The sequence below is a fragment of the Nuphar pumila genome, chromosome 2, assembly GCF_984573655.1.
Source record: "Nuphar pumila chromosome 2, dmNupPumi1.hap1.1, whole genome shotgun sequence".
In the NCBI taxonomy this organism is placed as follows: domain Eukaryota; kingdom Viridiplantae; phylum Streptophyta; class Magnoliopsida; order Nymphaeales; family Nymphaeaceae; genus Nuphar; species Nuphar pumila.
Genome location: NC_143250.1, coordinates 30,266,583 through 30,291,443, shown reverse-complemented (window position 1 = coordinate 30,291,443; position 24,861 = coordinate 30,266,583). Strand labels below are relative to the sequence as shown.

At 38.7% G+C, this 24,861-nt stretch overlaps 1 long non-coding RNA gene across 2 annotated transcripts in view; it reads right to left on the bottom strand.

Moving 5' to 3' along the window:
• LOC149845144 (uncharacterized) overlaps nt 1-21,809 on the bottom strand; it is a 72,039-nt gene extending 50,230 nt beyond the window's left edge. Inside the window, exon 1 of one of the 2 annotated variants that reach the window (XR_016430425.1) lies at nt 21,685-21,809. This is a non-coding gene — a long non-coding RNA (uncharacterized LOC149845144). The remainder of the gene's footprint in view (nt 1-21,684) is intronic. The other variant, XR_016430426.1, reaches the window with a different exon arrangement.
• Between the last annotated feature and the right edge of the window lie 3,052 nt (nt 21,810-24,861).

Below are 24,861 nucleotides of genomic sequence, written 5' to 3'. Positions count from 1 at the left end.
TGTACTTCTAAGATAGATCATTATAGTATTTCCTAATAGTTTTATTCCCTTGGATCATAGTCTGAGCTCTATTTTGCACATTGCATATATGTGCAATATCCTTAAGAGAAGACATTCTCTTAAGATAATCTCAAGCCTTGTTAGCATGCTTAAATTCGGTAAGGCTTGAACACTTTCTAACATACACCCTACTAATAAGCCAAGACAAGATCTGGCATGTCCCATCATCCATTCCTTCCACTTCTCGTAAGTGGTTATAGCTTTAGTCTTTTTATTTTCAGTTAGAGGTACATCTTTCTCACCCTCTACCTTAGTGAGAACTAGCTTAGGTTTCAGATCGGATCCATCTACTAGTCCCCACAACCTTTTTCCCCAAATAAGGTGTTTCATAATAGAAGCCCATGTTACATAATTGAAATCATTAAGTCTTATGGGTTTAATGGTGGCATTATCATTGTCATTCATTTTTACAAAGGCTAAGAGAAGAGGAGAGACAAAAAAGACAAGAAGAGAAGAGAAAAGAGAGGAGGAAAAAGAAAAAACAATATGAGGAACATGAGCACTCCTCCACCAATGATTCACACGATCACTCGAGCACTTGCAAAATCACCAACACTTTTGAAAAAGAGTTTTCAAATAAGCGTTAATACTTCCAAGCTATGATACCATATAAAGATAGGTGGAACACCTTCAAACGTGAACAAAGTATCCACCAACAAGTGCAAAATGCATAATCACAAGTGCTAGAAATATCACAATCACAAGTTCCGCCAAGGGATACACAAAGAATAAAAGTAATGTTTTTATTGAAGAACAATATGCAATAAGTATAACATTACAAGTGGGATGGACCAAGGTTGCTAGACTAGGAAGCAGAAGCGGAAAACAATACAGGAAACATAAGCGAGAAGCGATGCATTTTAAAATGTATAGGAAGTGGGAAGCGAGGAATAAAAAAAAACAATATAAGAATTGAATTGTAACTGAAACGAAATGCAAATAAAAACTAAAATAAAAGTGACTTCTTAATTTTTATAATTTTTTAGTGTAAGAATTAAATTCTTAACAAAATCTAAAAGCAATGACTGTTAATTTAGAGAAAGCACATGGAAGTGAGTGAGAAGTGTGAGAGAAAACAAATAAAAAACATGAAAAGTAGAGTGAGAGAACATATAAAAAGAATAAATAAAGTGTGTGGAAAGCATAGGAAAAGCATAGAAGAATCGAGATTCTCATCAAGTTTCTGAAACGAAGAGTATCGCACTTCCGAAGAGAGTTTCCGGGAAGCGGGCTTCCCACCTATCTAAGAAGCTTCCAGTAACTCTGGGATAGACCCATGTTTATATACACAAGAGGGAGAGAAAAGAAGGCCAAAAGAGAGAGAGAAGACAAGAGGAACAGAGAGGACCAACCCAACAGGTAGATTTCTAGATGTTGGATTCAAGTCAACAAAGGTTGACTTGGTCCAACCTTTTTATATATATATATATATATATATATATATATATACAGTTTTATGTATATATATGTACAATTTAACACATAAAACACAAAATAGATAGGAGGAACTCCAGATATTGCAGATTACATACATGACATGTCAAAGGGGCAATGCCCACAAGCTCAAGAGCAATTGGAATTAGCTTGCAAGATTGCCAGATACTTGTCAACAGCTACTTGTACATCAACTTCATTATCAAAACAACAATACTAAGCTGGAGTAGGACCAAAAGTGATCAAATCAGATGGGGAGTCAGGAGTGGGTAACTTAAGGAAAGACAACAAAAGAACACAAAGTATCAGAGTTGGAAGAAGAAGATGGGATGGAAAAGAATAATGCTTTCAGAGAAGCTAATATGGCAAGAAAACTTGTTCCTTATAGGAAAGAACATTTTCCTTTTTTATTAGTATGGTAGTCAAGAAATGTACATCCAGTAGCCTTGTGTAAGAGTTTGTCTCTCTTATGACTAGGCAATAAAATCTATATATACATAGAAAAACATGCAATAAACAGTAACAAGTGGACACCAAATTGCTTTTTCACAAGCAAAATATTTCTAAGATATGTAAGGAGTGTCCTATTAGTCAAGTAAATGGTTGTAAGCACAACTTCAGCCCAAATTGCTGAGTAGACATGGGAGGAGGTGCAAACAGTCTCCTTTACATGGAGATGCTTCACGAAACAACCCCATTTAACTGGGAAGTGTTAAGCATAACTTTGTGAAAATAAGACAAGAAAGATTGGAACTCAGCCAACATGTACTTTCCTGAATCAAATCATGGGTTAGCCATCTCAGTACCAAACTGAATTTTCATATAAACATGAAATACAAGTGTAGATCATATGAATCAAATGCTTCAGGCTCTTTTTTTATTGACAAGCATAACTGTTGAGCACTGTCACATAGGTGTGGGTGTGGATGCAGGTGTTAAGTTATATATATATATATATATATATATATATATATATATATATATATATATATATATATATATATATATATATATATATAATGGTGTAAAGGAGTATTTTGGTTATTTCAGTCTTTGTAATAGGTTGTGCCCATTAAGGGCATATTAGTATTTTTACTTTATTCTTTTATTTTTGTCCCTTTCTGCTTTTATAAGGAGTATTTGGTCAAATACCAAATAGAGTTTTGGGGTTCTTTTTTTACTAGTCAACATAGAGTTGACTAATCAATAGAGTTGTTGTAACAGTCCAACAACTATATTGAGGTCTCTCTCTCTCTCTCTCTTGTTCGTGTATAAATAGGGGGCTTTTATCCCATTTCATTTCCTAATGCATCTTTTAGCATTCATGCTCAATAAGATGAATATTTTTTATGTTTTGTGTTCCTCTTTAGCTCTTGTGTTGTGCGTTTGTGCTCTTGTATTGTCCCTTAGTTGAGGAAGTGGATCAGGTCATGCTGAACATGAGCGTTTTTGCTCATGCTGACATCATGGCCATCCAATTTGCATTTTAAAAAGCTCAAAAGTCAACAAAACCATGTGGCATTCATCCAAAATGCAAACAGAAGGCCATGATGTCCGCATGAACAAAAACGCTCGTGTTCAGCATGACCTGATCTGACTTAAGATCTTGTAAGCCCTTAGAGGCCCTCATTTTGTATTTCTGCATATTTTATTTTATGATATCAGAGACAAGAAATCATTCTTGGTATTTTGCCTCTTTGGGGTCTTGGGATTCTTTGGTTTGAGTTCGTGCTTCGTGATCGTTGTGTGGCTTGGATTCAAGGAAATTCTGTTAGAAATCATGGGTTTTGTCATTCAATCACAAGAACGAATAAAGAATAGAGAAAGAGAGAACGTGGTGGCTACAGAAAATCCCAATTAGGGTATGCGGTATCTGGCCTATCATTATATATAGGCTGGTACAAATATTAGGGTATGAAAATACCCATTACACAACAAGCAAAATTACAATAGGCCATTAATGAACATGTGACTAAATAAACTTGAGTTGGGTCTATGATCCGAGATCCAAACCCAGTCATGAATGACGACTCATTTTCATCCTCCCTCAAGTTGTATATGGTTTTGAACCATGAACAACTTGCCTTTTAACATCCAAAATTGGTCCTTGATAAGCCCTTTTGTAAACAAGTCAGCAACTTGATCAGCAGTCTGAACAAATTCGGGTTCAATTTCCTTCTCTTCGACCTTTTGTCTTACAAAATGTTGATCAATTTCAATATGCTTAGCACGACTGTGGTAGATAGGATTAAACGACATATTGATGGCACTTTGATTGTCACATAAGAGAATACATCTAGATATGGAGAATCTAGATACAGATTCTCCTACTTCTGTCAACAGGTGTCTAATCCATGTTACTTCGGCTGTAGCAGCTGCCATTAATCTATATTCAGCTTATGTTGCTGAACCTGGCAATGGCCCTCTGTTTCCTACTGCTTCATGAGACAAGATTTAGGCCAATGAAAACACAGTATCCTGAGACTGACCTGTGCTCATCTGGATCTCCTGCCCAATCTGCATCTGTGTAAACAAGTTCATGCATGTGATGCCCATTCATACTCTTTTTGTACAGAAGACCACCCCCAATAGTTCCCTTCAAATATCGAAGAATGTGTTTAACAGCTTCCATATGCCCAATATGCGGTTCATGCATAAGCTGAGATACCTGATTGACTGAATAGACAATATCAGGGCGAGTGAAGGTGAGATATTGAAGCATCCCTACTATTCTACGATACCCTGTAGGGTCCTCATACAAATTTTCATCTTGGGAGTTGAGTTTCTGATGAAGTACACTGGGTGTGCTTAGAGGCTTGCAATCTTTCATACTTGCCTTGCTGAGAACATCAATGGTATACTTATATTAGGTGAGTGTCATACCTTCCGTAGTCTTGTCAACTTCTACTCCAAGAAAATATCACAATTTACCAAGATCCTTCATCTTGAACCTGTGGTTCATGAGTTCTTTGACCTGCTTAATATGTTCATTAGAGTTACCTGTAATGATAATGTCATCTACATATATCAATAACAGGGTAACTGTATCTTTGCATTTGAATATGAAAAGAGAATGATCAAGAAGAGACCGATTAAAGCCATATTTCTCTACTTCAAGAGAAAAACTGTCAAACCAAGATCGAGATGCCTGCTTCAAACCATATATAGCTCTCTTTAACTTGCACACATATTCTTTGGAGTTTCCTTCTGCGTACTCAGTGGGCTGCTCCATGTACACTTCTTCCTTCAGAGTTCCATGAAGAAATGCATTTTTCACATCCAGTTGACTGATAGTCCACTGATGCTCAATAGCCAATGATAGTATGATAAGGATAGTTCCAATTTTCACAACCGCACTGAAGGTCTCATCGTAGTCTTGTCCTTGCTCCTGTGTGAAGTCTTTGGCAACCCGTCTAGCCTTATATCGCTCAATAATACCATTCGGCTTATACTTTATTTTATACACCCACTTTGACCCAACCATATTTCGATCATATGATCTGAGAACAATATCCCAAGTGTCACATTCATGAAGGGCCTCCATTTCTTCATTCATAGCTTCAATGCATCTCTTAGAATTCGCTGCTTGATAAAATGTTGTGGGTTGATCTTCCTTACCTAAAGAAGTTAAGAAGAGTTGAAAATCCATAGAGAAATTCTCATAACTAACCCACCTATCAATAGGATGTCGAGAGCGAGTAGATCTTCTGGGAGCAGAGGAATCAATAAAAGAAGAATTCATCTCTTGATCAGAGTTGGGGAGGGTCTCTTTCTCATGTCGAGAGTAAACAATGTCTTTATACCTTTCGGAAGCCAAAGAGTGGTTCTGAAATCACATTGTCCTAAGTCTTTTAGGCAGCATCAGACATGTTTCCCTCATCTCTTTGATTACATTCTGAAGGACAAACATCATCAACACTAGAAAAGAGATCAGAATTCAATCAGGGGTGATAAACTTCAATTTCAGAAGAAGTGTTAGTATTGTGGTCAAAATTTAATTCATCAAATACAACATTCTTGGATATCTTAATACGCTTACTCACGGGATCATAACATCTGTATCCCTTATAATCATCAGTGTACCCCACAAATCTGCACTTCAAAGCCTTATCCTGAAACTTGTGTTGTATTGAACTATCAACATGAACATAATATACACACCCGAATACATGCAAATCAAGATAACTTGGATGAACACCATGCAAAGAAAAATAGGGTGATTTGTTTTCCAAGATATTCATGGGCAATCGGTGAAAGTTTTCCTCTGCACCTGCATTGAGAAAGAGAAGAGAGAGAGAGAGGGAGAGAGAGATCGATTTCGGCTGTCACGATTTCAGTAAAATGAAATCGTGACCTAACTTGTGTATTTAAGTTACATTACAGTATGGGTCCGGGTTTGGTGTATCCAGACCCGATAAATGTAAAAACAGTTACATGGTCATTACGTGAATCAAGTACATGGATCGGGTCAGATCCTATGCACCTTTTTCACCCCCCCTCAAGTTGATTATGGTTTTGAACCACGAACAACTTGCTTTTAAGCATCCAAAAGCGGTCCTTGGTTAACCCTTTGGTAAATATGTCTGCAACCTGTCTTTCAGTGCTGACAAACTCAGGCTCAATCTCTTTTTCTTCAACCTTCTGTCTCACAAAGTGTTGGTCGATCTCAATGTGCTTGGCACGACTTTGATGTACTGGATTGAAAGACATGTTGATGGCACTTTGATTGTCACAGACTATGTCACAGGGATTCGGCTAGCAGGGTGCCGCACCCGCGTCGACGCGACTCGACGCGGGTGCGGGTGTGGGTGCGGCACCGGGTGCGGTCAACCCGATCCTGGGTGCGTTGACCGCACCCAGGATCATTTAGGTCCTTTTTTTGGATTTTTTTTTTTTTTAAATTTGCCCTCTAAAATGGGCTGCGAAATTTTTTTTAAAAAAAATCAGCTGACAGCTGTTGATGGGCTGCAAATTTTTTAAAAAAAAAAATCTGCTGACAGCTCCTGTCAGCTGCTGACAGGAGCTGTCAGCAGAGAAAATCGGATTTGAAAAGCAGCTCCTGACAGCTCCTGCGATTTTTTTTTTTAAAAAAAAATCTGCTGACAGCTCCTGTCAGCTGCTGACAGGAGCTGTCAGCAGAGAAAATCGGATTTGAAAAGGCAGCTCCTGTCAGTCCTGGCAGGAGCTGTCAGCAGCTGGCAGCTCCTGTCAGTCCTGGCAGGAGCTGTCAGCAGCTGACAGCTCCTGTCAGCTGCTGCCAGAAGCTGTCAGCAGCTGACAGCTCCTGTCAGCTGCTGCCAGTCCTGGCAGGAGCTGTCAGACAGCTCCTGGCAGGAGCTGTCAGACAGCTCCTGGCAGGAGCTGTCAGACAGCTCCTGGCAGGAGCTTTTCAAATCCTTTTTTGCGTAAAGGATTTTCTCTCTCCCCTTTATATATATATATATATATATATATATATATATATATATATATTACATTTTTGCCCCTGCCGCACCCCCGCACCCGGGTTTTTTGGAAGTGCCGAATCCCCGCACCCGCACCCGCGCCCGCACCCGCGCCCGCACCCGCACCCATGTGACATAGGTCACAGAGCAAGGTAGTGTGGGAGATCTTTTCTCCTGCTTCAGTTAAAAGATGTCTGATCCATGTGACTTCGGCAGTGGCAGCAGCCATGGATCTATATTCAGCCTCAGTGCTTGATCTAGCGACAGCTTTTTGTTTTCTATTGCTCCAAGAGACTAAATTTCTTCCAATGAAGGCACAATATCCCGATGTAGATCTTCGTTCGTCAGGATCTCCTGCCCAGTCTGCATCACAATATACAGTAATTTCGTGCTCGTCGTGGCCATATGACTGTGGTAAATATATCAATCCATCCCCAATAGTCCCTTTCAGATATCGAAGGATCCTCTTGACTGCTTCCATATGTCCAGTACGTGGCGCATGCATAAATTGAGACACTTGATTGACTGAATAAACAATATCAGGTCTAGTGAAAGTGAGGTATTGTAACATTCCCATTATGCTACGATACCTGGTGAGGTCATCACACAGATCTCCATCATGAGCGCTAAGTTTTTTATGAAGTACACTCGGAGTTCCCATCGCCGACCCCAATTGTTTTGGGATGAAAGCGTAGTTGTTGTTGTTGTTGTTGTTGTTGTTGTTGTTGTTGTTGTTGTTGTTGTACACTCGGAGTTCCCAGAGGTTTGCAGTCTTTCATGCCTGCCTTGCTGAGAACGTCTACGGTGTACTTGTGTTGAGTGAGTGTCAAGCCATGAGCCTGGTTATCAACTTCTACACCAAGGAAATAGCGTAGAACTCCAAGATCTTTCATTTTGAACCTTTGACCTAATAAGTCTTTTATTTCTTGGATGTGGTCCGCAGAGTTTCCTGTGATGATAATATCATCGACATAAATTAATAATAGAGTGGTCACAGGCGGGTTTTTAAAAATAAATAATGAGTGGTCCAGCATGGAACGTGAAAATCCATGTTTCTGAATCTCTAGCGAGAAGCTATCAAACCAAGAGCGAGATGCTTGCTTCAGGCCGTAGATGGCTCTTTTTAGCTTGCATACATGGGTTTTACAATTTTGTTCTTGATATCTAGGGGGTTGTTCCATGTATACTTCTTCCTTCAAATTCCCATGTAAGAATGCATTTTTTACATCAAGCTGACTCAACTTCCATCCATGTTCAACAGTCAGGGAGATGATGATTTGAATCATTCCCATTCTTACAACCGGACTAAAAGTCTCATCATAGTCTTGCCCTGCTTCTTGAGTGAATCCTTTTGCTACAAGCCTTGCCTTATATCGTTCAATGGTTTCATCTGGCTTGTACTTGATTTTGTAGACCCATTTGCATCCGACAACATTTTTATTAGGTGGTCTGGGAACAATTTCTCATGTTTCACATTCATGCAAGGCTTGCATTTCATCATTCATGGCTTCTACCCATTTCATAGAAGCGGCTGCCTGATAATACATGATGGGTGCTTCGTCCTTATTGATGGCAGTTAAAAACAGTTGAAGATCCAAGGAGAAGTTGTTATAACTGACCCACCTGTCAATAGGATGTCGTATGCGGTTTGATTTTCTGGCTGCAAGAGTATGAGAAGGCGCAGGATTGGCGACTGAGACATGATCTGAATGGCTTGATGTTGTTGGTCTCTGTCTAGAATAGACAATACCTTTGTATCAGCCCGGTACTTCCTCTGCATTCTGTGACCCCGACGTCCCAGTGTTCTCAAACATCTCTCCTTCTTATTGCACACAATCTGAGGAACATGCTTCATTGGAGCCAACAAAAAGTTCTGAGCTCAGCCAAGGATGGTAAATTTCAGTTGGCATATTCGTTGTGTCAGCTCCGTGATCAAAATTTTGTTCATCAAAGACAACGTTTCTTGAGGTTCTGATGCGTTTGTTGGTGGGATCATAACACCTATATCCTTTGTAGTCATCTGCATATCCCACAAATCTGCACTTTTGGGCCTTGTCTTGAAACTTGTTTCTCAGGGACTGATCGATATGCACATAGCAGACACATCCAAAAACACGCAGATCATAATAACTAGGATGAGTTCCAAAAAGACAGTGGTAAGGAGACTTATTTTTCAGAACAACCATAGGCAGTCTATTTATCACATGCACGGCAGAATGGAAAGCTTTTGTCCATAGGTTGATGGGAAGATTGTTGTCATGAAGCATACTCATGGCACTTTCAACGATATGCCTGTGTTTTCGTTCAACAATTTCATTTTGTTGAGGGGTGTGAGGACAGGACACCCTTCTTCCTATTCTGTTATTTTGAAGAAAAGAAATAAAATCACGGGATGAGAATTCCCCACCTCCATCACATTGGAAAAATTGAATGGACTCAGAAAATTGATTTTTGACAAGGGAAAGAAAATTTTGAAACAAAGAGAAGACTTCCGACTTATTTTTTATGAAATATATCCAAGTGTATCGAGAATAGTTATCAACAAATATTAGATAGTATTTGCTTTCAGATCCAGAGGCAATTGGGGCGGGTCCCCATACATCAGAACAAATTATCTCAAAAGGTTTTGAAGCTCTCTTATTAATGGAATGAAAAGGCAATACATGACTCTTGCAGGAAATACAACTGGAACATTTGTGACTGTTCTCATCCCTATTGAGACTTTCTTTTGGAATGAGATTATTAGATACAAGTTTCTCAATAAAATGACTCCCACAATGTGCTAACCGACTATGCCATAAGAATGACTTATTACATTCAGAAATACTAAAAACATTAGCAGAAGAGGATGAACACGACTCTAATGAGGGCTTTGAATTCAGGTGGACAGGGCGAACAGCATCACAAGGAGCTTCTTCAAAGACATACATATTGCCTTGTCTCTTTCCTTCAGCGAATGTTTCCCTCGTACGTAGGTCCTTGACCTGCACAGAGAAGGGAGTGAATTCAACTGAAGCATTATTATCATCAATAAGTTTGGAAACAGAGACAACATTTTTCTTAATGTCAGGAGCATGAAGAACGTTTGAAAGAGTAAGAGTGGAATATGACATGGGAATGACAGTTTTTCCAACATGAGAAACAGGATGGTGGGATCCATCTCCAGTGACAATCTTACTTTTTCCAAAATAAGGAATGGGATTAGAAATCTTACCTGCATCACCTGTCACATGAGTCGCTGCCCCTGAGTCGACAAACCAAGTGCCTTCATCACTCTGCTTCAATTTCAACTCTGACAAGGCAGATATCAGCAAATCTTTAATCTCTCCACTATTTGATAACTTCCTTTTGTTTTCTGTCTGTGGACCCTTTCCTTTATTCTCTGGATTATGCCAACAATTCGCCTTTATATGCCCCTTTTTGTTACAAAGGAAGCAAGTAGGAATGGATCTTGATCCCTGCGCATGAGCTAACGTATTTGGAGTGGGTAGCAGACCACGCCCTCCGTGTCCACTGCGCCCTTGTCCTCCTCGTCCTCGTCCTCTACCATAAGTCACTCCTGTGGCAAAACTTCCTGAGAATTTGTGTGAATGTGAGATTCCTCAGAGAACCCTTTCAGAGTCATCTCATACTGAATCAATTTTGCTCGCAACTCATCAAAGGTAGGAAGGGCAGGGAGACACAATAGTGAAGTGACGATCATATTGTAGTCGGATCCCAATCCACTCAGAGTCTGTTGTACCATATCACTGTCACTCACCGTGCATCCTATAACTGTAAGTTGGTCTGTGATAGTCTTCATCTTGTTCAGATATTCCATGATGGTCATGGAATCTTTTCTCAGCATTTGAAATTCCCTCTTGAGAAAAACCATTCGTGCCTGCGAAACTTGTGAATATGTTTGAACCAATTTTTCCCAAAGTTGAAGAGCAGTACAATTGTCGGGAATCGCAACAAGGACCTCTTGGGACAAGGTGGAAGTGATATATGCAACCACCGACTGATCTCTCATTTCCCAGTTGAGGTACTCTACATTCTTGACATACACAATTGAACTTACTCCTTTGTCATCTTTTTCCTCTCTCATAACAAATTTGAGTGGAGCGGGAGTGGTTTTATCAAGGTGACCTAAGAGACCTTGACTCCTTATAAAAGGAATGATTTGTCTCTTCCAAATCAAGAAGTTTGAGGTAGTTAACTTTTCAGAAACGAGTTGAGTAAGAAAACTTGAAGAAAGATTGGATGAAGAGGAATGAAGATCCATGAAGAAGAGTTTTAACAAGAAAAAGGAACCCCTTTTTGTGTTACCAGAGTATCCACAGAGTGCTCAGTCTGCAGCCAAAGAGGTTTGTTGATCATTTTTTTTTTTTTTTTGCGGCTGTGAAACTCGAAAATTGGCGACCAGAGTCTGTCAAAAGAAATTCAGACTGTATTCCAAGACTGAGTTTTCTCTTCTACTTTTGTAAGGTCGGATATTTAAGCAATGAAAAGAAATTCAGACTGTATTTTCAATGTGGAAGCAATGAGGAAAGGAAAAAAAAAGTCAGACTGTATTTTCAATGTGGATCTCACTCGTAACAGTCAAAAGAAATATAATACGAGAAAGGGGTTCTGAGAGTCGAATCAAAAGAGGTTGTCACACAGCAGGCTGGACATCAAAAGGGTTTAGAATCCCAGATTTGATGTCGCAGGTCTGCCCCGAAATGCACGATCAGACTTGGATATCCAGCCCAGTAGAAGAAGGGATATCGTGAACCAGGTTTCACGTGATTCCCTTCGTGAACAGCTTAGGGATTCACGTGAGGCGTGAATCCACTAAAAAAGAAAAGAAAAGACTGAAGAAAAACAGAAAAAAAAGGGAAAACGAGAGATGGAGATTGGGGATGGAGGTAGAGAAAAAAATCTGAAGAAGAAAAGAAGGGAGATGAACGAATCCTCAAACCTTTGATCTGTCGCACCTTTGGAATCCTCTTCGACCCCTAGATGGATCTACGCTCTGATACCATGAAAGTTTTCCTCTGCACCTGCATTGAGAAAGAGAAGAGAGAGAGAGAGGGAGAGAGAGATCGATTTTGGCTGTCACGATTTCAATGAAATGAAATCGTGACCTAACTTGTGTATTTAAGTTACATTACAGTATGGGTCCGGGTTTGGTGTATCCAGACCCGATAAATGTAAAAATAGTTACATGGTTACATGGTCATTACATGGATCGGGTTACATGTTACATGGATCGGGTCAGATCCTATGCACCGTTTTCAATCGGTTTATGATATGGAGCGCTGAATGGAAAGCCTCTGCCCAGAAAGTAACTGGAAGGTTACTATCATGCATCATGCTCATTGCACTCTAGACAATATGCCGATGCTTTCGTTCAGCAATCTCATTCTGTTGAGGTGTATGAGGGCAAGACACCCGCCTACTTATTCCATTAGTCTGGAGAAAATTAATAGTCATTTGAAGAGAATTCACCCCCTCCATCACGTTGGAAACAAAGGATATTATCAAAGAATTGATTTTGAACAAAAGAATGAAAATTCTAAAATAACTTGAAGGTTTCAGATTTACATTTCATAAAGAAGATCCATGTATACCGAGAGTAGCTATCAACAAAGAGGAGATAATATTGAATGCCAGACATGGAAGAAACTGGAGTCGGACCCCAAACATCAGAACAGATAATTTCAAAGCTATGTCACAGGGATTCGGCTAGCAGGGTGCTGCACCCGCGTCGACGCGACTCGACGCGGGTGCGGGTGCGGCACCGAGTGCGGTCAACCCGATCCTGGGTGCATTGACTGCACCCAGGATCATTAAGGTCCATTTTTTTGGATTTTTTTTTTTAAAATTTGCCTAAATGGGCTGCGAAATTTTTTTCAAAAAAAAATTATGCTGACAGCAGCTGTCTGTCAGCTGCGGCAGCTGTTCTGTCAGCTGCAGCAACTGTCTGTCAGCTGCTGACAGCTGCAAAATTTGAAAAAAAAAAACTGCGTTCCCCCGACCCCCTTTATATATATATATATATATATATATATATATATATATATATATATATATATATATATATATATATATATTACATTTTTGCCCCAACCGCACCCCCGCACCCGGGTTTTTTGGAAGTGTCGAATCCCCACACCCGCACCCATGTGACATAGTTTCAAAGGGTCTTGAAGCTCTTTTATTAATAGAATGAAAAGGGAGAACATGACTCTTATACTGAAGACAACTAGAACATTTTTTATCATTGACACTTAAGCTTAAACTTGACTTAGGAATAAGACTGCTTGAAATAAGCTTTTCAATAAAACGACTATTACAATGACCCAGACAACCATGCCAAAGATTTGGCTCAATACATTCAGAAAGATTAAAAACACTCTCAAGAGGAACTGAAGAAGATGTGAGCTTCAAGGTGGGATCAACAGGCTCAACACGAGTAGAAGGATTCTCTTGGAACATGTACATATTCCCTTGATGTTTTTTTTCATCGAACGTTTCCCTCGTGTGAAGATCCTTGACACGAACAGAAAAGGGAGTAAACTCAACTGAAGCATTAATATCATCTACAAGCTTAAAGACATAAACAATATTTTCTTGATATTAGGAGCATGAATGACATTTGAAAAAGCGAGTGAAGAGTTGGACATAGGGATGACAGAGTTTCCAATGTGAGAAATATGGTGATGAGATCCATCTCCAGTAACTATACTATTTCTACCAACATAAGAAACAAGATTTAGGAGCTTGCCAGCATCACCAGTAACATGAGTAGCTGCTCTGAAATCAACATACCAAGTGCCTTGATCATTTTGCTTCAGATTCAAGTCAGTCAAGGCAGATAATAACAACTATTTGACTTCTCCACTATTCTTCAATTTATCTGTTCCTTTTCTTGTCTCTAATTATTTTCCTCTATTTTGAGGATTAAACCAACAGTTAGCTTTGATGTGCCCCTTTTTGTTACATAGAAAGCAAGTGGGTATTGTCCTTTGCCTCTGCAAATTAGGAGGAATATTGGGTGTAGGCAATATTCCACGAGCTCCTTGTATGTTCCTCTCTTGACCGCCTCTTTCCCGAGATTCATACCTGTCACGTCCTCAACCATAAGTAACTCCTATGGCAAGAACGTCTTGTGCTCCAATGTGAGTATGAGTATCTTCAGAGAATCCCTTCAAAGTCATCTCATACTGTAAGAGTTTAGCACGAAGATCTTCAAAAGCAGGTAAGTCTGGTAAGCGCAATAAGTAACCATCATATGATAATTGGATCTCAGCCCGCTCAAAGTTTACTGCACCATATCTTTGTCATTGACCGCACAACCCACGATGGTCAACTGATATGTGATAGTCTTCATTTTGTTGAAGTACTCCATGATAGTCATGGAATCCTTTCTCAGCATTTGAAACTCTTTCTTTAAAAATAGAACTTTGGCCTGAGAAACTTGAGAATATGTCTGAACAAGTCGGTGCTATAACTGCATGGTTGAGCAGTCATCTGGGATTGCCACAAGCACCTCCTGAGACAAAGTGGAAGTGATGTAGGCAACCAAAGCCTGATCTCAGTTCATCCAGGATATATACTCTGGATTTTTAACAAAGGTAATAGAAGTGTCACCCTCCCCCATTCTTTCCTTCTTATGATATGAACTATGGAGGAACAGAAACAGAGCCATCTAGATGTCTAGAAAGATCCTGACTTCTTATGAATGGGATGATTTGTCTCTTCCAGGTTAGGAAATTAGAATTGTTCAGTTTCTCAGATACAAGTTGACTAAGAAAGTTGGAAGAAAGACCAGATTGAGAAGAGAAAAATGAATCCATAGTCGATTGAAGACGAAAACAAGAAACAAGAGAAAACTAAAAGGAAGAAAGAGTCAAAACCACGTAGCGATTTGCTAAAGAACACCGCAAATCGCATAGCGATTTGTTGAAGAACACTGTAAATCGCGTAGCGATTTGCTGAAGAACACCTTAAATCATGTAGTGATTTGCCCCTTTTTTTTTAATAACGATATGCAGATCTGAGGCAGAAAATCAGTCGATGCAGTAAAATTTGTTCTGAATGAAGTTAACCAATAAGAGGCACGTTATTGAAAATAATGTGTTTTCAATTTTGGAATGGCAAGGAAAGAGACAGAGAAGATCGTGTTCAGCAATGAGAAAAGAAGAACAGAAAAGAAATAGATGAAAAGAAAAGTTGACGTGAACAAATCCAAAACTCGAATTTTAGAAGGAAACATGTTAACTTGAATAGATTTAAGATTGGGTTTAAGAACAAGAGAATAAAATGGAAAATAGATGAAATCGGATTGAGAGATACCATAGAAAGAGACAGAGAAACTCGGCTTGAGGCTCAGAAGGACACGATCTTCAAGATTGGATCTTCTGCTCTGATACCATGTTAGAAATCATGGGTTCTGTCATTCAATCACAAGAACGAATAAAGAATAGAGAGAGAGAACGTAGTGGCTGCAGAAAACCCCAATTAGGGTCTGCGGTATCTGGCTTATCATTATATATAGGCTGGTACAAATATTAGGGTACGAAAATACTCATTACACAAGCAAAATTACAATAGGCCATTAATGAACATGTGACTAAATAAACTTGAGTTAGGTCTGTGATCCGAGATCCAAACCCAGTCATGAATGATGACTCATTTTCAAATTCTTGATCCAGTATTATCTTATATGTTTAAGTGTTACTTGTGTTATCTATCTCATGCATTATGCATAAGAAATCACTCATTTTCCTTATCTTTGAAAAATTATTTGTTATTTTTATAAAAAAACTAAAATCTTTAAATATTTAAAAAAAAAATTTATTGCTGAACTTATTTTTTAATAAATTTTTTTTAAGGTTTATAATATTTGTTTGATCTTGTGAAATTATATATGTGTAAGCTTTTATGAGGTTTTGTTTGAATCTTAGTCTTTCAAAACTTGCTTTATTTGATATGTAAGTATATGATCTAGTATTCTTGAGCATGTATTATTGGCATTTAGACGCTTTATTTGAATAATTCATGATTATAAATGTCAAATCATGTTTGTATTTATTATTGAATTTTGTTTTGTTTCTTTTTGAAAAATTATCATATATTTTAAAATAATTTGAAATGGTGTTGTGTGTCTTTCACAAGTATGATCTTATGAAATTTTGCTTAACTTGTATTTAATTTTTCTCTCTTTACTCTTGTTGTATTCTTATGTAAAATTTAAAGTAGCTTATGAAGTATTAAAAATTATAATCTAACTTATAAATAAATAATTTTTATATTGATATTTGACCCTTGTGCACTTGTAATTGCCTTACATGATGAATGGGATTGTCTATTTGTGCATAAGGTTTGAGCATGATTTCTTATGGGAGTCATCAACTTTAATAAATGCCTTTTGTGGTCCTTTTGTGGGACAACAGTTATGCTATTGGGTATTTCTCTTGTAGGTCCTTATGATTGTGTTATTTTCTTAGTTTCATAGCTTTTTAATGAAAATTATCTTGCATGTTTTTCATGGGATTTAAATATTATGTTTTTATTGCATACTTAGTTTTTTAATAAAATATTAAGTAGAGAATTATGAAAAACTTCTTTGTGTTTGCCCTTTGTGGGTGTTATAAGTGTTTTCCTCATGGTTCACTTTAGTACTTGTTCATTATTGATGGATGTACTTGTCCACTTAGATCTTTGGTAGACATGTGTGTTCTTGATTAAAGACTCTTGATTCAATACATACTTGTTATTTATAAAATATTATTTTTTATATTATGGTATCTTTGGTATATAACTCCACCTGTGTATAACTTTTTAGTTATACACTGTCGGTCCCAAGCCCGGATAAAGGAGAAGGGTTGCAATAGGCCAGTGACAGCCAGCATAAAAACTTAGTCACACCCTATGAATATGAACCAATATGAGAATTTCGTTGGGGTGTTCCCTACCGAGCGACGCGTTGTACTCTATAGGCCCGGAGGCAGTGATAAATGGGCAAGGGTTGCTAGGTCGTCGCCCAGAAGCGACGCGTCACACCGGCGCCCGGGTGTGATGTCAAATAGGCAAGGGTTCCCTTACTTTGTTGGACGGGTGGGGGTAAAGAAGATAGTTCAAGAGCATAAAATTAGGTTAGCCACTTGGAACATAGAGTCTTTAACTGGTAAGTTGGTAGAGTTAGTAGATGTTATGTGTAGGAGAAAGATGGATATTTTATGTCTACAAGAGACCAAATGAGTAGGTGAGAAAGCAAAAGTGATAGAACCTTTGGGATATAAGATTTGGTATACAGGAATAAATAGGAATAGCAATGGAGTAGGGATTGTTATTAGTCGTGAGTTTATAGATAATGTAGTTGAGGTCCGTAGGAAGGGTGATAGGATTTTACTTATTAAATTAGTATTAGGTACGGATATTATTAATATTATTAGTGTTTATGCACCTCAAGTAGGTTTAGATGATTCCATTAAGCATCAATTTTGGGAAGATTTAGATGTAGTACAAGGGATATCTTATGGAAAAAAGCTTTTCATCGGCGGTGACCTTAATGGACATGTAGGCCTTAGTAGGGATGGATTTGAGAGTATCCATGGAGGCTATGGTATAGGAGAAAGAAACGAAAGTGGAGAAAGGATTTTAGATTTTGGTTTGTCCTATGATATGATCTTAGCAAACACTTGGTTTAGGAAGAGGGAGTCTCAACTAGTAACATTTAAAAGTGGGGTTAATACGAGTCAAATAGATTTTTTCCTACTTAAAAAGAGAGATAGGGGTTGTTGCATCGATTGTAAGGTTATACCGGGAAAAAGTGTAGCTACACAACATAGAGTCTTAATTTTAGATCTTAGAATTAGAAAATGCCGCAAAAGGGATAAACATAGGATAGATCCTAGAATTAAGTGGTGGGCACTGAAAGGAGCTAAACAAGGAATGTTTGTAGAGCAGGTAGTTAAGGAAGCTGATTGGTGTCTCGATGAGGATTCAGAATCAATGTGGAATAAGATAGCGAGTGGCATGAGAAAGGTGGCTAAGGAGATATTGGGTGAGTTTAAAGACGGTGCTCCGCTAGGTAAGGATACATCATGGTGGAACGATGATGTCAAATTAGCTATTAAGGTTAAAAGAGAGTGTTATAGAAATCTAAGTAAGAGTCGTGATAATGAGAATTTGGAGAAGTATACGATAGCAAAGAAGGAAGCTAAAAAAGTAGTTCGAAATGCGAGGGATAAGGTATATAAGGAGGTTTATGACAAGTTGGATACCAAAGAGGGCGAGAAGGATACTTATAGGCTTGCAAAGATGAGAGATAGGAAATCGAGAGATCTAGGTATGGTTAGATGTATCAAAGATGAAACGCAAAGGGTTTTAGTCAAAGATGAGCAGATTAAGAAGAGATGGAAAGATTATTTTGATAAGCTATTTAATGGAAGTCATGCTCAGGATCTTGGAGACTTCTCCATTCCTTTTCATGAGATGAATCGTGACTTCTTGTGCAAGATTCAAAAGAAAGAAATTGTAGAGGCTTTAAAGAAAATGAAATCAAGAAGAAAATGGAAGATCGACTATGGAAGCTATACATCTTCTTAGACAACTTATTGAGAGAAATAGAGAGGAACAAAGATTTGCATATGGTTTTTATTGATTTGGAGAAGGCTTACGATAGAGTACCTAGGGACGTTCTCTGGTGGACAATGATGAAGAAAGGTGTTTCTCTCAAGTACATTAGTATAATTAAAGATATGTATGAAGGAGTAGTAACCAATGTCCGCACTTGTGGAGGGGTGACAACCAATTTTCCTATAACGGTTGGGTTACATCAAGGATCTGTTTTAAGCCCTTTCCTATTTGCTATAGTGATGGATGAGCTTACGAGATCAATTCAAGAAAATGTTCCGTGGTGTATGTTGTTTGCTGATGATATTGTTTTGATTGATGAGTCTAGAGCTGGGGTTAATGCTAAGTTAGAATTATGGAGACAGACATTGGAAGCAAGAGGTTTTAAGTTGAGTAAGAGTAAGACAGAATACATGGAATGTCGATTTAGTAAGCAACGAAATAGAGATGGGAGTGTAGTGAAGCTTGGTGAGCAAGAAATACCGGTGGATGATTCTTTCAAATATTTGGGATCTATCATTCAAAAGTATGGAGAAATTGATGGAGATGTAAATCATAGGATAAAGGTTGGGTGGATGAAATGGAAGAGTGCAACTGGAGTGTTGTGCGATCGTAGAATGTCATTGCGGTTGAAGGGAAAGTTTTATAAGATGACTATTAGGCCCGCTTTACTATATGATACGGAATGTTGGGCTGCCAAGAGACATCATATTCAAAAAATGAGTGTAGCAGAGATGCGTATGCTGAGATGGATGTGTGGAAATACAATAAAAGATAAGATTCGGAACGAGGAGATACGTAAGAAGGTAGGCGTTGCACCCATTGAAAATAAGATGAGAGAGAATCGTTTACGGTGGTTTGGACATATTCGACGAAGGCCTAATGATGCTCCAGTTAGAAGGACGGAGAAATGGGAAAATATATTAGTTAAAAGAGGTCGGGGTAGGCCTAAGAAGACATGGATGGAGGTGATAGGAAAGGATATGAATGCTTTGAACCTCACTGAGGACATGGCATTGGATAGAAATGAATGGAGGAGAAGGATTCATGTGGAAGACCCAGAATGATTTTCTTTGTTGGTTCATATCGCCGACCCCAATTGTTTTGGGATGAAGGCGTAGTTGTTGTTGTTGTTGTTTGTTTTTGTATTATGGATGCTTATAATTATGTTTATTTGTGATGGCTATTTATTTTTTAAACCATGGTGCTTCAAAAGGTTGTAAAATTTAATATTTTTGCCTTGATTTGTAAATTTTTTTATTACCTTCTTGATGACATTAGCTTGTTTTCAAAGACCAAAAGAAACGCTCACTACAAAAACAAAATCATAATCCAATACACAAAATACAAAAAAAAAAAAGAATAAAATACAATAAAACATTACACTAGACATTGGTGGAACACCCTAAGGGCCTGTTCTTGTCATGATAAGCCATTGAAGATCCTCACAAAAAGGTGTAATGAGCTTTGAATTTGAACCAGAAATGTGTGAATATCTCCCAGTATATCATTAAAAATTCTCCTATTTACTCCTGCCATAAATACGACCATGGGACTGTCAGCCACCACATATGTGTTGGAGTGTTCAAAATTACATGGCTGAAGCCGAGCACCAACCGATAAAAGCACATCCATTATCATAATAAGAAAGCACGAAAAGTCACTAATAGCACAATCTATCTGAAGCATTGACCACATTTGAAATCTCCACAAATAACAACTTGAAAACTCCAATGACATTGTAAGTACCTAATAAGTATGGAGATGTGGTCTCAAGCACTTATGATTAAACCAAGACGGAAAAAAAGAACAATAACTCAGCAAGGCCAAAATTTAGTCACACAACCAATCAAGGCTTACCTAAGCAAACTTTTGTAAGGCCATACGTTTGTACCCTTAAATAGAATAAAAGCTTCAAACAATACCTATAAATTTTGTTTCTATTCACTAGGTTTAGACAGAAGCATGTTCACTTAGGTCACCAGTGGCAGATTGTGGATTTTCACTATGTTTAGCGCCTAGTGACCCTGGTACACTAGGGTAGCTTCATTTCATTTAACATGAAAACCAGCTATGAAATGTTTGATCACCAAACTACCACCACTTCTGCCCCACCACGAGCAATTTCAAAATCACATTCACCACCACTTTCAAACTATAAACCCACTGAATTTTGACAGTGACTTCTGTCCATACACCAATCCACCACCATATTCTATATGCTGCCTAATGCCACTTTCATTGCAGTGCAAGAATAACAATTATACAGACCACCCACAGGAACCTCCACCACTAAAAACATAACCAACAATTAATCTATCACCTAACCAGTACCATCACCGCTTCCACGGTCCCTCCCACTAACATCACTAGATCAGAACAACCTTGGCCATGGATATTGGTCTCAGACCCTAGATTCAACACCAATGCCAACTACTACTTCCATCATCACCAATAACTACTTCACTACTAGCGCTAATGTCATTGCAAAGCCACTCAAGCACTACTACGGTACTACCATCACCATAAAAAAATCCTGCTCCCCCCACAACCACAGCTTTCAGAAAAAACAATGCATACCAATTACATGAACCTAACGCGATTTATGTGAAACCCCAGTGCCAAACTCACAGAATCTAAATATTGGTAGGCCAAAAATGAGGATGGAATAAAAGAAGAAATGCAAATTTGAAATAGATCCAAGGTTCACAGGCTCTACAGGCAAGTCTTTCAGTAACTAAAACCATTTCTTCGTCTCCAAGAACATTGAGACACACGAGAAAACATCTTTAAAAAGAAACATACTAGTGAAATGCAATCCAAAACTAACAGAACAAACATTAACGGGCAAACATCAATATCCATTAGCATGAAACATGATCATTGACAAAGTTAATCATTTAACATTTCTACAAGATTGCATGATTGCCAACCTAGGCAAGGAAACGAAAGGCCATCAAGTCTCAGCTTTTCCAATGGAGTCCAAACATGGATTTTAACTCGTGCTTCAACCGAGATTGAGCAACATTGCTTCACATGTAATTCTTTCGAAGTTTTTCTCAAAAAAATTGCTTCATATATAAATGGTGACAGATCAAGAACCACCCATTCAAGGAAGGAAAAACTTAAAAATCCTTACGGGAGGAGAAATCGTCGACCACCTTCTTCAAATTAGCCATCCATTGATCCGAAGTCGCCGGTGACTCGATTCTTCTGCTGCTAAGGCCTTAGACGACTGCCAAGTAGAGGTGGGGGGGTGGGGGGAGGAAACCCACAGAGAATTCTAACCCCAACAGAATGAAGAAGAGAAGAACAGCTGAGTCAGGATTTGGACATCCACCGGGCCCGATAGCCAGCCACGAGTTGGTCAGGGCCAGGCCGTAAGAGGCGGCGGCGGTCGAGTGGCCCGTGTCTCGGCTTGCCTTCATAGGGTGTCAACGGGTCGGGTTTGGTTCGAACTCAGGTGGGACCAATTCCGGATCTGATTTGAGATGTTGATACCGGGTTCAGACTCGGGTTTAATCTAACCCACCATAAGAGAAACCACACCCAAATCCTACAAGGATTACATGAACCAAACTCAGATCATACCCGGTAAAATAACAGTTTTTTATTTTTGCTTACATTAACAAATTGTGGATCCTTGTTGGAACTCGGGTCTGGTATGAAATTTTATAAACCATACCCGGCTCCATATATTAATTGAACCCTTTGAGCTGCCCGGGGATTCTAATCGGACATTTTTTTTATCACCAAACCCTGACCCTATAGGGTTTAGTATAGATTGAGTCTGGGTCAAACCCAACCCGTTGACACCCTAATAACCATAATGACAAAACGATTTTTTATATCGTAAATATGGCCAGCCAAAACCTCATGAGATTTTGAAACTTTTTATAAATCTTGCATTTTTTGGGTAAAAAAGGCCAAATTTTGGAATTGGAAATAGAAAACCAATTTCCAGTTAATTTTTATAAAGGAAAAATAAAATATAAATTAAAAAAAATAGAAAATCAGAAAATTTTATTTATTCCGAGTACCAAAAAATGGCCGACTAAATTTTTCACGATTTCTTTTACATATTGCCAATATTTGTCACATTGTTCGTAAGGTCCAAATTTCATATGTAACACCCCCAAACCTTTGAATGGCCACAAATGCTAATCCTCCTTTTATAATCAAGGCAGAACGACTCTCATTTGCTTCATTTCGCACGTACAAATAAATGTCAAAAAAATGGGTAGGGAGTAGGTTTTTGTAAATGAGCTGAAAGAACTGAACAGAGGGTGTTCGAATCAGCTCTTTCTTATGGCAAGCCAAGCCCAACTTGAGCAATAGGATTTGAACCTTAAACTTGTTACTTGCAAGCCAAACACTTCGACCATCTACATGGACTCCATGATATGAAATATAAACAAGTCTACACAAGCCCAACTGAACTATGCATTCATGACTCATGTTTGGTTCGCAAGCCTATTTCACAAGTTTGAACCAGCTCTTTATGAGCCGAACACATGCTCAGCCACGAATGGCTTGCGTTGTTTCCTAAACCTAGCAAAAAGATTCAAAACTTGATCAGTGGATTTTTCAACTTCCTATCATTACAAATTACAGCCACAACACTTTAAGGTTTTTTTTTAAAGGCAAGCTGGGGTTAGGCAGACCTAGGGTTGGGCATCAGGCCGGGCCGGCCTGACCCACTAATGGACCGGGCCGACTTGACCGTCGGCTGGCCCATTAGTAAATGGGCTGGGTTTTGGCCTGGTTCTTAACGGGCTCAGGTTTGAAGAGAAGCCCATGGTTCGGCCCATTGGCTCAATGGGCCAGGCCCAAATCCATTTATTTTTCTTTATTTTCATGATATGACACAAAAAGCTAATTCTTAATTAGTGCAACTAATTAGGTAAATAGTAATAATTAACAAATAACAAGTTATCATGCAACTAATTAGGTAAATAGTAATACTTATTCAAGTTACCAAGTAATAGTTAAGTTCTTAACTTTTTATATTATTAAAAATTAACAAATAACTCAAGCCCCATTAGGCCCACGAATGTAATAATCCCGGGCCTAAAATCATGGCCCAAACCCGGCCCATGGCAAGCTGGGTCGGCTTCGCCCATCGAGTTGTTGCCCACACCTAGGCAGACCCCACCAGTTAGGGTTTTGAACCTACAATGTCCCACCACATGGAGATGCAATGTCCCACCACATGGAGATGTGCACTGACAGCTCCTACCAAGAGCCCCCGTTGACACGAGAAGGTGCAAGTTGTGATCGTGATTCTCACTTGATTCATTGAATTTTGTGAAAGTTGTCACAAGACTAACCTTGTGACTAACCATCATAGTTTTTGGCTTTTAATTTTGATTACTCATCTAAGTAGTGACCAAAGCAAACTTGCCCCTCTCGTGATTTAGAATCACGCTCTCCACCTGTGAGTTCGAAGGACGTGATCTTAAATCACACTATCAAGCAAAATTGCCTGTGATCATGAAAGCCTAAAGGCATAAAGGGGGCGTTTGCTTGTCACAAAATAGGGTGTTGGGCACCCCTTCTCTGGATTCATTTGCCACTGAAACTGAATCAGACCATCTCCTCCTACAGAAACCATTTTCACAAAAAAGGGATGTCAAGCGTATAAAATGGTATACCCGTCGAGGCGTTTCCACGATGCCATGTTTGTTTTGGCATTGTGGGCTCCACAAAAATGCATGCCCGTCGATGAGTGTAGGAACTTGGATGCTCGAATGCAGAATTCAGCGAGGGTGAAGAACATGATGTTATGCTCAAAATCACCAAGGAGCTCCACACTCTCAACTCTTTCAGAGTTTGAATGTCTTTTTGTAACTGTAATTGTTACTTTTTTGTGTGTGTATCATACTCTTTCACTATATTTATAGTTGTGTAAAAAGTTCAAGTTTGAGACACATCCCTAAGAGAAATCTCTTCATCCCCCAAGAGACATGTTTCTTTGTATTTAAGCATTGTGACTATTGGAATAGCCCCTACCAGTCACCGAATGCAGAATTGCAGCGAGGGTGAAGAATACGTTGTTACGCTTAAAATCGCCAAGGAGGTCCACACTCTCAACTCTTTCACAGTTTGAATACCTTTTTGTAACTGTAATTGTTACTTTTCTGTGTATATATGTGTATGTATATCATACCCTTTCACTGCATTTATAGTTGTGTAAAGAGTTTAAGTTTGTGATACATCTCTAAGAGAAATCTCTTCATCCCCCAAGAGACACAACTTTTTGTATTTAAGTATTGTGACTATTGGAATAGCCCTCAAGAGTCACCTTATGGTCATA